Consider the following 11,765-nt stretch of genomic DNA (forward strand, 5'->3'; position numbering starts at 1 on the left):
AGAGAGAGAGAGAGAGAGAGAGAGAGAAACCACAGGGATAGCAGCAGCCGGAGCTTCCAGAGAGAGAGAGAGAGAGAGAGAGAGAGAGAGAGAGAACCACAGGGATAGCAGCAGCCGGAGCTTCCACTCTCTGCTGGTGGGGACACTGCCCCAAAGTGCCCCACACTTGACATAACCTCAAGTCCCCGAAGTGCAGGGCAGATAAACCTCTGTCTATTGTACAGTAGACATAGTAGGCAGTCGTGAAAACATAGGAATGGTCTACAGTAACAAGAAGCTGACAGCATGAATCGCCCGATGTGATGTTACATAGAAGAAGCAAAAATGCCAAGAATGCACACAACATTCCTATCAAAAACATGCAAAAATGGCCTGAGCAAAGCCAAGGCTGTTCTGGCTCCATTGAAGGGGAAGGTGCAGGAAATAGTGTTACTCTGCCTTGTGGCCTGTGGGCTGGGAGCAGAGTGTTCTCTTGATGAGAACCCATTCAGGCATTGGGTGTTTTAGCTTCTGTAAGCAAATGCTAAGGAGACAGCCCTAAAGACAGCACTGTGGGGAAGCGGAGATATGCTCTGGAAAGCTGCTTGGGCTAGTTCACATTTCCCACTGGGTTTGTGGGGGTAAATTTGTCAACAGCCAGATTAGGAAGGCATGATGACTGAAACTCCACACCCTACAGTGTTGAGCAAGGCCCCGGAAGCCAAAACCCGAAGTGGGGCAATGTGTTCCTCAAATCTTTTGTTCTGGGCACTTCATCTCACCCGTAGGCAGAGGCTACTAGGAGCAGCCAGCTTGGTAGATTATTAGGTGCTGGATGAGACAGGTCCTTGGTGGGATGGGTGCTTAGAAGGTTAAGTACTTAGGAGGGCAGGTGTTTAGTTGGACCACGAATGCTTGGGGCTAGGAATGGCTGCTCACTGAAAGCTGAGCCCGTCCTTGTCACTTCCCTTCATACCCTACTTACTGACATGTCCCTTGAGAGTGGATTGAAGTTCTCTACTGCCTAGCCACCTATAGAATCCCTCTCTCCCCACTCCTGAAACATTTCACTCCAATCCCAGAATTCCCTGGCTTTCAGCTCGTCATCTCTGGTCACTTCCATCTTTCACTTTTTACCTTATTCCTTCCTTCCCCTCAACCTCACAGAGGGTAGATAGGGAAATATGTTGGAACCTTAGCCAGAATGCTGTCCTAGATACCTGTTGCCTACCCCTCTTCCTGCAAGAGCAACCCTGTTTCCTGAAAATCACCTTTCCCTTGTACCAGTCAGCACCATGGGGCTGGCACACACCACTCTCTAGATTCATCCAGTCCAGTTATCCTGGTGAGCTGGCCTCGGGGACAGGCTCTAAGGATGGCTCATTCCCACCAAATTAGAGGATTTTGTTGGAAGAATCCAAAGAGAAAACCCCTTTGGTCCACTGGGCTGCCAAGGTGAGACAGTATAATCCTGGAGCTGCTTGTGGCCAGCGTGTTGAAAAGAGCCTAATCTGGGAAGGAAGTTGATCTAGCCGGTGTCTTAGTTAGGAACAGTTTCTATTGCTGGGATAAACACCAGGACTCAAAGCAATTGCATTAGCACATCACAGCCTATCACTGAGGAAAGTCAGTGGGAACCTGGAAGCAGGAACTGAAGCAGAAACCCTGGTGGAGTGCTGATTACTGGCTCCTTCTGGCTTGCTCAGCCTACTGTTCTATTATAGTTCCCAGGACCACCTGCTCAGGGGTATCATCTCCCACAATGACCTGGGCCCTTGTGCATCAAATCCAAAACTGCCCCACAGGTCAATCTGGTGGGGGTTTTTTCAACTGAGATTCCTACTTCCCTAATGAGTAGCTTGTGTCAGGTTGACATAAAACTAGCCAGCACAGGCAAGACAGGAAGAGATGAGTTCTAGTGGTATCTTGTACAGCTAGATCCTGCTGGGCTTTTAAATTATAGCACCCTACAGATGCCTCTTCAAGGGAGCAATCTGAATGGAGTTCCCACCCCAAAGACTCAAGTGTGTTTGAATGCTTGGCCCATGGGTAGTGGGACTCTTAGGAATTGTGGCCTTGTTAGTGTAGGTGTGGCCTTGTTGGAGGAAGTGCATCACTGTGGGAGCTGAATTGGAGGCTTCCTGTGCTTAAACTCTGCCCAGTGTGGAATTCCAGTCTCCTCCTGACTGCCTTCAGATCAAGATGTAGAACTCTTGGAAACTCCAGCACCAAGTCGGCCTGCACACTGCCCTGCTTCCTACCATGGTAATGATGGACTGAACCTCTGAAACTAAGTCAGTTAAATGTTGTCCTCTGTAAGAGTTACCTTGGTCACACTGTCTTTTCACAGCAATAAATCCCCAACAAGACTGGATTATTGGGCACAAAAGACCCTAATAACCGTCCTTTAAGGGAAAGAGTCCTGGCAGATCCCATCTGTCAGTCAGAGTTCTCCAGGGGAGCAGAACAGAATATGGGCTACAGAGAAGCCTTACATTAGATTGCCTTCTGTGACAGGGGCTGAACAGCCTAACCGTGGCCATCTGTGTGCTAGAGTCTGAGAACTTAGTGGCTGATCAGTCTTTGAGGCTGGGTGCTTTACCAGTACCAATCTGACGTTGAAGGCTGCTGGTCTACAGTCCATGTTTGAAGGCCAGAGAAGCTGGGTTCTCATGTCAGCCAAGGCTGGTGACAGCAACAGCATAGATGTGCTCACCAGCAGGGGGCAGAGGCAAAAGCAACACCACTTCTCTCTCTGTGCCCCCCATAGAAGGTACCACCCACCCTGGGAGGAGGGCTTTCCTCCTAAGTTAATCCTTCCTGGAAATACCCTTCTACCTGACCAGAAGTTTGTCTCTTAGTTGATCCCAGATCCAAGCAAGCTGGCAGCCAAGGCTAAACATCCTGCCTTTGTTTGGAGATGGCATTCTCACCACAGCCTCTCATCTGTATATTCACAACAGGAAATAAAGCAAACTAGCCATCAAATAAAGCAAACAAACCAAGTGATTTGTTGTTGACTTTGACATTGTTGCTGTCACAAGATTCTACAGAGAGCCTCTTTTCTTCTCAATGGGAAGAATTCAGTCGAGACACAGACAGTTTAAGTAAAAATCTATTCAGCAAAGCAAAGCTAAACTTCAGAGCAAGATTGGAGTGGAGTGTCCGAATGGGTCTGCTTTATGGTTTTAAAGGAAGCTCTTACGATTATTTACTTATTTATTTATTTATTTATTTATTTTTGGTTTTGGTTTTGCTAGACAAGGTTTCTTTGTTTAGTCTTGGCTGCCCTCGAACTTGACTCAAACTCACAGAAATCCTTCTGCCCCTGCCTCTCAGGAGCCAGGATCAAAGGTGTGCACCACCTCTGCCCGGCTGATTTTATGATTACAAGGTATGATGTCTCTTTTCCATCCCCAAATCATGATTGGCCAAATCTCCCTTTTAGGATATTCCCATGATCCTCTTGAAGAGCCCACAGAGAGGCACGCCACCACAATATAAATGTTAGCATGATAAAGTGGGGGTCTTCTGAAGATGCAGACCTTCGTTAATGCCCACATGTGGCACCTGGGAAAGCCCTATGGTACCTTAGTCTCTGACACCATGGACAACCTATCTGCACATTCAAGGATGTTAACCTGCTGAGGAGCATCTTGACCCCTGGAGAACACAGCTACCAAGACCCAGACCTAGCTTCCTCCATTCTTCATATCTAGCTCCTTGAGTCTCATGTCTCAGCGCTTCATTTCCAGAAGGGTCACAGATATGTTCTGAGTCGTCTGCCCTGAACACTTCCTAGGTTGACACTGAGTTCACTAGTCTGTGGCTTGCAGAAGGTTCTTCCTTGTTTTTAAATGCCAGGTCATCTGCCTCTCTCCAACTTCCTGAGGAGGTGAGAGGCCTGTTAGAAGGCAGGGCAGAAGCCACTGGGTCTCATAAGGAGAAATGGGGCTTCTCAGCATGGAACGAGACCCTTTAGTGAGTGCATTTGTTTTCAGTGCTCCCCAACAGTTGTCCCAGTGAGGCCAGGGTTACAGAACTTGGTGCCTAGTGCCATCCTCCCTCACTGAAGCAGGGGAGGGTTCCTTCAGCCCCAGCACTGTCCTCTTACATTCTACAAATTTTCTGAGCCTCCTCTATTGTCTGCCAAACTCTGTGCAGAGCACCTGTCAGTAGTGTCCACATAAAGATGAAGACTGTCACCTACCCTCCCCCTCCAGAGCTGGCACTAAGCTATCACAACCAGAAGTCTAGGTGTAAGACTTTCTCTTGGGGTGGCCACGTGTCCCTAAACTCTCCAAGAACTGCAGCTCCCAGCCTTTTCCTCAGGATCTCTTAAACTTTCCCAAGAAGCCTTAGTGGGACAGATCCTCCCATCTGTTGTCAGCAAAAGGCAGGTGCTTGGTTACCACCACCTAGATCATTCATCTTCCTGATTGGCAGAACTCCAGTTCTCCCTGGCTAACCCTCACGACTTCAGAAAAATCCCAGAAGCTCGGCTTTGGTTTTCTTTAGTTTTTCTTTTCCTCCCTGGCGCTGGCATGGGAGCCAGGACCTTGGCCACGCAGAGTCAGTGATCCGCCCCCGAGCTCCACCCCCAGCCTCTTTGTATTTCTTTATTGAAGAGATGTGGGAGAAGCTGAATGGCTGGACGTTGTGCTTACTCCTATTTATGAAAAGAGCCAAATCTACTGGCCTCTTAAAGACACGCCTTTCGGAAGACCAACGGGACTCAGCCGGCCACTCGCGCCTGCAAAGACGCGTCGGTCTACGGTATCCACGCTGGGACTCTGCTACCTCAGGCAAAACCAGCCTCGAGGGATATCTTCCTCTCCCAAACCACTCTTGCGCGCAAAAAGGCCGCGTCCCTGGCCATCCTCTGTTGGAACTCGGTTCCGAAGCGAACCCGCGCGGCTGTCCGGAGGGCGCTCCTGCGCCTGCGTACAGGAGCTGAGCGAGGCTGGGCGCTCCCTGCAAAAGTGACAGCTCGTGAGTCACGTGGTGCTCAGGAGGCGGGGCTCCCGGCTTGCTCCAGGGCTCCGGAGAACTCGTGCGTCACGCGGGGCGGTGGGGTGGGGGGGGGAGATAGAGGAGGAGGGTGGGAGTGGGCGGGGCGCTCCCTGTTGACTGACAGCTCTCTCCGCGACCCATTAGAAGAACCTGGCTGCTCGCGCGTCACGTGCTGCTGAAGGGGCGGGGCAATCCCCGCTGACTGACAGCTGGCTCCGCCGCGCCTCAGAAGGACCCGGCACGGCTTGTCGCGCGCGGTGCATCCGCGGCAGCTGCGGACCCGACGGCGTCCGCCCCCCTGCCCGGTCCCTCCGGCTTGCCGCGGCGAGAGGGCCTCGGGCTGCGGTGCTGCGCTCGCGAGGGGTTGTGCGGCGTGGCTGCGCGGGGACCGGTGAGGAGGGGTCGCTGGCGGCGTGGGCGGGTCGGCTGGACGACCGGTGCGGCGGCGGGCAGGGCTGTCATTCTACCGGCCTCAGTGGAGGGCCGCGAGCTGGTCAGAGGCCACGACCGCATCCGGGGATGCTGGAGAAGGCTCGGACACCGAGGCCGCTTCTAGTATTTGGGAAGACCGGACCCGGTCTTGCACTGGTCTGCGCTCTCCCGAGTTGCGGGTTGATGAGACGTGGGAAGGTGACAAGGGGAGGAGGAAGCAGGCTTGGCGTTCCAGTGCTGTACACGGGTGCGACCTACGGAGTGAGCGGGAGCGTGGCTTTGCCGGTGCAGGTGCGCTGGCACGGGCTGGGCCCCCGACGTGGAGCTGTCCCGGTGGTGAGTCAGAGGTGGAGGTGAGCTGGCAGCTGTCAGGCCGGGCTACCCTCGCCCAGGCTGGGATCCAGCCTGTAACCCGATGCTGAGGTTCTGATTCATTCCCTTCGATCTGCCTCCTCCCTCATTCTGAAAGCAGGACAGCGACCCTGCATGAACCCCAAGATAGGGCAAAGAGGCTCAGGCGTTAGTGAGCCACATCCCTTTCCCTCCTTCCCAAACTGTGGTCAGAAAAAGGGATATTTAGACCTCTGAGGACCAAGATGGCAGATAAGCTGTTTCGACGGGCTCCGTGGAAAAAGTTGACACCTGAGATTTTCTTTTCCCCTCAAACACTGGTAATTTCTAGTTGGTGATGATGGGCTATCTCAGTCTCTGTTGCAATCCAGAAGTTTCTTGGAATGGTTGTCTTTTGGATGGTCTGTGTCAGTTCATGTGGAGTGGATTCCTAGCTCTTGAGAATGTCACAAGTATAACTATATCACAAGAAAGAAATTGAAGTGAGTTATCTCTGCAGATCCCAAATGAAGTTCTATCTTCATGGCAATGTTTGTTTCTTCAAAGGTAAGTAAGCGTTTTGTAATAACCCCAAATGGCCATGAGGGAGCTTCTTTTAGGACAGGCTCCCAACCTCCTGCACCCCTAGGGAGCTATTGAGTGGACAAATCATATGAATACCTGGCTTTCTTTCCTTTTCTCCCTTCTTTGTATTCCTTTCACAAAAGGAAAGTCATCGGGTTAAAAGAAAATATCAAGGGGATGAAGAGATGGTCAGCAGATAAGAGCATATACTGACCTTTGAGAGGACCAGAGTCCAGTTCCCAGCACCCACGTTAGGGAACTCCCAGCCACATGTAACCCTGGCTTCACAGAATCTGATGTTCTCTTCCTGCCTCCTCAAGCACCTATTCACATGCATACAAAAAAATAAGTTAAAAAATAAAAACAACTAAAAAGTGAAAATTCAAAAGCCAGATGCAATGGCATAGGCTTGTACTCCAGAGGTGAGGCAGGAGCATCATGGGTTCAAGGCCACCCTGGGCTGTATAACAAGACCAAGTCTAAAGAGAGGAACCAAAAGCTAAATGACAGCCCACTTCATGAAGGAACGGCAATAGGAGGATGACTTCCACTGTCATGGTGTTCTCTTGCTTTGGTAGTTTACAGAGCACTTTCAACAGGATCTCCTTGTTCATCTTCACCATTAATTTGGGAGTGGCAGGTGTCATTCCTCCTGTGACACAGATGAAGAAACCAAGACTCACTTGTCTAGGGCCACTTAACTGTTGGAGGCAAAGAAAGCTCCATAATACCTTTGTTGCTAAAAGTGCTGGGTATAGTAGCTCATCACCCAAGAGGACATGAGATGGGTGTGAGCAGAATATGCCTCCTGCTGGGCTGGAGGGCTGAGTGGAGCATCCTTCTCTGCTTTCCTTGCCTCACTGGCAGTCAGCCTGGCTGGCCAACCAGCATCACCATACTGTTACCTCTCCCTATACCCTCTGTGGCAACTCAGATTTGTTTCCAGGCTTTGAGAAAGCCAGTAGGAAGTGCATTGCAGAGCATCTTTGCTCAAGTGCTTGGTTTCCAAACAGGTCAGCTGTCCTCAGCTGTGATGCAAGACAGCATGCCATGCAGTTCTAGGGAGACCTGCCCCAATGATTTTTTTTTCATCTCCCAACTGGAAGAGAAGCATGGTGAAATCCATGGAGCTGCTGCTGGCCCTGCTGCGTTCACCTAGATTTTGTACATGGCATTGTTTGAGGTTTTGTGGCTTTTTTTTTTTCTATTTTTAGCATACACAGCTGTTCTTGTTAGGGAAGAACAAGCTTTTTATCCCATTCTCTAAATCCGGGCAGCACCACAGGACTGCAGGGGGTTACCTTATGGCTGTCTCTGCAGGTCAGTGGTTCAGGCCAGACTGAAAGCCAAAACAGTCTTGGGTACATGTATGAAAGCCAAGGTCTGACCTGAAAGGTTTCCTTTACTGCGTGCCTCGGGGACTGTGTTCTTTTCTGGATAGCACATTTAATGAAGGTCACAGGAAGCCATTCAGAGTACTCATTGTAAGTTGCTACAGAGGTGCAGGCATTCGAGCTGGTAAGCCAGGAACATCTTGATGGCCAGAGTTACAGAACATTCATGGCTGTTTCTGGTAAGAGCCCAAGAAGCAAAGGACAAACAGTACAGTTAGAAAGGCTTGTTTGGAGACTGCCATGGTCTCTCAGGATGAAGTTCAGACTTCTTCTCTTAGACTGCCAGGAGGTGACACAGGTGCTGACTGATTTCACCTGTATCTCCAGGGTCAGCAGCTACCCCAGTCACTCCCAGAAGTCCCCCCTTAATCAGGCATAGTTTGCTGTGCCATAGGGCCTGTACACTGGTTGTTCCTCCTTCCAGATTTCCTTGTAGGCACCTCCCTATCATTCAGGTAACCACTCCTATGTCACATGTTAAGTGAGACTTTCCCTGAGTCAAAATGATCTTCCTGTTTCCTCTGGTCCCCAGCCCACTCCCTTCAGCACATGGCACTATTCTTTATCTGTATTAGAAATAACCTTGTTTCTTTGAGAATATTTTCATTATCTGTCCATTGTTTGCTGCTGTATCAACACGCCTGGAACAGTGGCTGTCTTGTAGAAGTACTCAGTGCATACTTAATGTAGGACTGTTTATGTCAGAGCCTTGCAGGATAGGAGGAGGTGCTACTGAGGTGGACACTGAATCGTCTTCTCTTATGGGAGATAGCAGCTTAGCAACTGGCCAATGGGCAGAAGAGTTCAGGCATGGTGAATGGGAAGAGAAGCCAAGTGATGGGCTGTGTCAGTCTCCTGGAGGAGCTAGCTATAAAAAAGTTCCATAAACTGGGTATCTTAAAACAATATAAATGTATTCTTTCAGAGGTTCACAGATCAGAAGCCCAAAGTTGAGGCATAAATAGGACAGTTTCCTTTTCATGGACTCAGACTCCATGTGTCTTTCAGCTGCTACTGGTTGCTGGTGAGCCTTTCCTTATAGCTGAAGCACTCTAGCCTCTGCCTCTGTAGTTACATGGTTGCCTCCTCTTGTCTCTGGGTCTTCTGGGCACCAGTTAGATTGCATTTAGGGTCCATTATATACTATTATGGTCTCAGCCAGTCACGTCTATAACTATCCTTTTCCAAATAAATTCACACTCACATATCTGGGGATAGAACTTCAACTGACATTTTTTGGAGCATGATTCAACTTAATGTCTTCCAACTACAAGATCTAGTGATCTTTAGTTGGATGCAGTGGTGCTCACCTAGCACTTGGGAGGCTGAGGCAGGGGGATTGCAGCAAGTTTGAGACCAGTTTCATAGTAAGTTTGAAGTCAGGCATGGCTATAGAGTAAGGACTCTATTTCAAAATATTAACAAACAAATAAACTAAAAAACAAACAAAAGCCCACAAAATATAGTGACATTTTAACAGGATAAATTGGCAGAAGGTGTTTGGTAGAGATGTTTAGGACGTTTAGGGACAGCGACAGTGATTTAGATGCTTTCTTGGAAAGCATCCATGATCCTCCCATCTTCAGGGAAGGATGCACTGTGCACATCACAGCAGGTCCCAGGACAGGATTTCCTTCCTCGGCTTTTTGCTGGATTCTGTCCAATGGAGTAGAAATAGCATGTCAGTGTCTAGCAGGTAAAGATATTCCATCCCCATCCTGTTCACTGTGGACTTCACACCTCTGTATGGAGGAGGTGCTGACACCCGGGAAGCTGTGCCCTCCCTCCTCCCTCTGTCATTCCCAAAGACAGCTGCTGAGCCTGTAGGGACATGCAGTCTCTGACCTTGACCCTTGACTAAATATGAACTCTTCAGGAGTTCCCACCAGGATGGTTTGAGGTTTGTGGTGAAAGAACCTTGCCCTTTTCTCACTGGCTTTCTAAATCCTTATCTTGTTTTGCTTATTTTGCTTTGAGATAGGATCTTGCTGTGTACCCCAGGCTAGTCTTTTGCTCACAATCCTCCTTCAGCCTTCTAAGTTCTGGGATCACAAAATCCATGCCACAATGTCCAGGTCGCTGGGTTTTATGTTTTTGCTTTTGATTGGGTAACCCATGTGGCTGGTATCAAATTCAAATGACATACTGAGATGTTAGTGAAAAATTGCCTTGATCACTCTGCTGTCCTCCCCACCTCCATAGGCACCATTACTGTCAGCATCTTGGGACTCCTTCCAGAGACCTGATGCTCTTTTTATGTTTTCATTCCCAATCACCATGGGGCTGTTGTTGTCTCTCTTTCCAGTCTTCTTTCCTCCTGCCTCTTCTGTGCCCAGTGCCCTGTGCCTTGTTTCTATGTGTTCAGAGATGATGACACTATCCCTGCCAGGAATTCTATATTGGGAAGGGGAGTGCTAGAAGAAATGATTTAGTGGTGCCACATTTGAGATAAATGTGAGGAAGTGCTTCTCTGGAGGGGTGGTTTTCAGTGTCCTGTTTTTTTCAACCTCATTAGCTAGGTTAGTGCTGACAGGGGTGAGGAACGAGAGACCCTGGGAACAGGGTCAGCTGATCTTATGTTCCAAGAGTATGAAATTGTCCAGAGCCTTATTCTAGCTGGTGATTAGTATAGGGTATATCTGCCGTGACAAGAATTGTGGCCAGCTTTATAGGGTTGTCCTGTCAATCCCCACAAAAACAGTCAGAGTAGCCACTCGTACCATCTCACTTTACAGTCGAGACTCTAGGTATAGAGGAGCCAAGAAATTTGCAAACCCAGGTTCCCTGGCTCTGAATCTTACTCCTCACCTTGTCTAATCGCCCAAGGACACCTGTGAGACCCCCTGTTAGTGTGCTTCTGACAGGTGCTGGAGACTACATTGGTTCTCCGCTCTCTGTGCCTGGGCATTCCTGGTGCCCTGCCAGCCCTGGGATTTAGTCTCAAGGCCTTATGGACCCCTCCCCATCAAGAGCACTGTCTCAGTGGCTGTGTGCCTGCTCAGGTGAGCCTTCACCCACCCCACTTACTCTTTTGCCTGCCCTCAGCACTTCCTAGCACTTTGGGGATGCAGAAGTGCTGAGGGCAGAAGGCTGCAGATGGCTTGAAAGCCCTGGCCTCGCAGAGCCTGGCTGCCATCTTACTGTCCAATTCCTTCTGTGAAGATGCTTAGCTCTTGGCTTCAGACCTAAGAGTTCACTCACTCCTCACGAGTCTTCTGCTTTCCCGCACCCTCTCTTTGCATAGGCTTTAAATAGCCTCCTCCCTCCCCTCTTTCTTCTCTGTTTCCTCCTTTCCTTAGGAGCTTGTCGAAGTATATTTTACACATTATAGAATCTACCCATTTCACGATTCAGTTATTTTTAGTAACACTACTGAGTGGTAAGATCATTGTCATAGTCTAATTTTAGACCATTTCCATCGCCCCCCAAAAAAGCAAGTTGCTAGTGATAGCAGTTACTCTTTGTCCTGTCCCCCTACCCAGGAGCCACCGTTTTGCATCCTCACCATGGTTCTGCCTATTCTGGGCACTGGGCAGTAGGTGGTCCTTTGTGACAAATGCCGTTTCTAGCTAAACCATCTTGGGGCATGGTGAAGCATGGACCAGTCTTTGCTCCCATTCAGCCATTATTTTGTCCTGAGAAAGTGTAGTGCCTTCTGTCCCTCTGTCTTCCAGCACCATCTGCCCTCTTGTAGATATGGCTTCGCTGTGGGAGGGCAGGTGAATGAGGGCGTCCTTAAATTTCTCACTGACTCAGCTGTGGACTCTTAATTTGGGAATGGGAATAACATTTATGTATCTCTGGCTGGTTTGATCTGCCTCAGCCTCTCTAGTACTGGGATTACAGGCAGGTGGCACTAGCCTGGCTCAGGCCTTGTTTGAATTGCATGAACTTGTCCATGAAAGTCTTCTTTCTGTCCCAGGAAGCTAGTTAGGCTTCCTGTTGCATTTCTGTTCCTATGCTGGAACCCCTGTCTGGACTGTGCGAGCTCACACACACACACACACACACAGAGAGAGAGAGAGAGAGAGA

The 11,765-nt window shown here is 49.4% G+C and overlaps 1 protein-coding gene across 4 annotated transcripts in view; it reads left to right on the forward strand.

Annotated features, from left to right (window-relative positions):
- The window catches only part of Kiaa0513 (KIAA0513 ortholog), a 59,432-nt gene that overhangs the window by 7,538 nt on the left and 40,129 nt on the right, over positions 1-11,765 (forward strand). For 2 of the 4 annotated variants that reach the window (XM_031341573.1, XM_031341576.1), the window contains exon 1: positions 5,217-5,383. The exons of 1 other annotated variant lie outside the window; for it this stretch is intronic. The gene's annotated coding sequence lies outside the window, so the exon portion shown is untranslated. Of the gene's footprint in view, positions 1-4,696; positions 4,972-5,216; positions 5,384-11,765 lie in introns of those variants that run through there. One more of the 4 variants, XM_031341575.1, reaches the window with a different exon arrangement.

The sequence above is a fragment of the Mastomys coucha genome, unplaced genomic scaffold (genome assembly GCF_008632895.1).
Source record: "Mastomys coucha isolate ucsf_1 unplaced genomic scaffold, UCSF_Mcou_1 pScaffold22, whole genome shotgun sequence".
Lineage (NCBI taxonomy): Eukaryota > Metazoa > Chordata > Mammalia > Rodentia > Muridae > Mastomys > Mastomys coucha.